Source organism: Gobio gobio, assembly GCF_949357685.1.
Source record: "Gobio gobio genome assembly, chromosome: 18".
Classification (NCBI taxonomy): Eukaryota; Metazoa; Chordata; class Actinopteri; order Cypriniformes; family Gobionidae; genus Gobio; species Gobio gobio.
In genome coordinates this window covers 48,675,395-48,677,894 of record NC_137111.1, presented here as the reverse complement: position 1 = coordinate 48,677,894, position 2,500 = coordinate 48,675,395, and the positions used below count along the sequence as shown (strand labels likewise).

Genomic DNA, 2,500 nt, shown 5'->3' with positions numbered 1-2,500 from the left:
AATAAAATATCCAATGCATCTTTCCACCAGTCTGAAAGATCACAGCGCTTGTCCCGGATTAACCATTAACATCTAAGATCACCCAGTCCGCACTTTGCAAATTATATGCAGATTTTTGCAACCCCGTTCGATCAAAATATTATGTTAAATCACGTCAAAAACAGTGTCTGTAATAGGGGTCGACCAATATGGATTTTTTTTGTGCCGATACCGATTTTTTTTCCTTAGTCTTAGCCGATGACGATACGAGCTGCCGATTTTCTGGAGCCGATATTTGGAGCCGATTCTGCTTTTGCTCCCTCAATTTACATCATAAAAATGACACAATGATCATCATGATAACAATTTAAAATGTACAATTTAAAAAAGGAACATTTATTGAACAAAAAAAACCAGTATTTAATAAATAGTAAAAACAGGTGAGGTAGAACAAGAAAAAAAAGAGTTCATTGGTGAAAATAAATTCTGAAAATAAATACTTAAGCATAAATAAAATAATGACACTATTGCACACAGTATCAACAAGCAGCATAATAAAGTGCACACTGACTGTACTATACTAAACTATTTACAACCTAGTCATTTAATGGTTACACTCTAAAAAATGCTGGGTTAAAAATAACCCAAGTTGGGTTGAATATGGACTAACCCAGCAATTGGGTTGTTTTGACCCAGCGGTTGGGTTAAATGTTTGCTTAAAACAACCCAATCGATGGGTTAGTCCATTTTCAACCCAACTTGGGTTATTTTTAACCCAGCATTGTTTAGAGTGTAGGTGCACTTCACTTAATCTCTTGTGGAGCAACACCAGCGGTAATTCAGGAAAAAATCTCCCAATGCTCCACGTGAAACTTCAGTCTTTCCACCTTTTACCATCGTGTCAATTCTCAGTTGATTTTGATTAATATGCGCGAGAGAGAGCGAGACAGTTTGAAGACGGTGAGAGCTGCCCTGTGGACGCCTGTCTGGAAATAATGCAGGGGAAAAAATATCGGCAAACGCAGCAGCCTTATATCGGCCGATGCGATACACGTAAAAATCGCAAATATCGGCCGATATATCGGTCTAACACTAGTTTGTAGCTTCTCTCCTGCGCAGCGAGCGAGGACGAGCTGTCAGGTCGAATCACGTGACTTGACGCTCTGAAATCAGTGTTGCCAGATTGGGCGCTTTTGAATTTGATTGTGCGGTTAAAAAACGGGTTTGGGCGGGTGGACAAAATTTGGGCTGGTTTGGGGTCAGTTTGGCGGTTTTAAAACATCTAAATTGTATAGTCTAATTGGTTAATAATAAACTCAAGTGTGCATGTACTCTAGGGGTGGGCGATATAGCCTCTAAATGATATTACGATATTTCAAGAATATTTGCAATAACGATATTTATGACGATATAGAAAAAAAATATATGGTTAATACGTTTTATTGGTTATTGCAGCTGGTAGGCAACAGCATTTATTAGTGCAAACAAAACCATAGCATAACATTTTAGTTTAACAATATCTAATGTATTTTATGCCATGGTCTGTCTGAATTTTTGATTCTGATTGGCTGGAAGGTGTGCAATAAAATCGTTTAATGCACAGGTAGTTCCAAGTCAGATGAATCCTTGTTTTATATTAATGCGCTGTTTTCATTTCAGGTGTGTTTACACAGAGCACTGTAATCGGTTTAAAAGTCTGAATGAAAATGCTGCATATAAACACTGCTTTCATAAGGATACACTAATATTTCTGAAGTGTTACATTTTTTATTTTGTAACAAGTTATGAAGATAATGTTGGAATAATGACACAGACATAGCCTGGCTACGCCATCTCATCTGACAGCGTTTGTCCCAGGCACTTTCTACTTCAACTGCGCCTGACTGAAGAATTTATTTTTCTGAGGTGTTTCTTACAGCAACACCAGATCGGTTTAGATAAAGTCTCGTGTAAACTGTCCACAGAATCGTTCAATCGGAATGACATAAAAGTGTGCATGTAAACGGGGCTATTGAAACGCACACACACGCGCCCGCGCAGCGCGTCACGCGCATTCAGAGAGCAGAGAACGCGCTGCACATTCATGAGCACAGAAACTTGTTATTAACGCCGCCCCGCGACTTTTAGCAATAAAATATCTAAGTTACTGGATCACTACATTATATTTCTCAGCAACGATGGGGTTACATCGCTATTTTTCAGTAATAAACCCACATCTTCATTAAGAGAGACGCTGAACAGACGCAGTCACACAGGTACGAATCTCTCTCTCTCTCTCTCTCTCTCTCTCTCTCTCTCTCTCTCTCTCTCTCTCTCTCTCTCTCTCTCTCTCTCGATAATTTATCCAAATAAATGCTATAATCCATTCATTCAAATAAATGTAATCTTAAACTTAAGATTTAAGTTTACTTAATCGTAAACTTGTCCATATCTTTTCATTTAATTGGAAAAATCATGTATACAATATTATCTCTATATATTTTGATGTTTTAATTAAGTAATGATTTATAAAAAAGAAAAC

At 37.6% G+C, this 2,500-nt stretch overlaps 1 protein-coding gene across 1 annotated transcript in view; it reads left to right on the top strand.

Annotated features, from left to right (window-relative positions):
- The window catches only part of kndc1 (kinase non-catalytic C-lobe domain containing 1), a gene marked incomplete at both ends in the record, with an annotated part of 123,039 nt that overhangs the window by 85,679 nt on the left and 34,860 nt on the right, over positions 1-2,500 (top strand). The gene's annotated exons all lie outside the window — the stretch shown is intronic.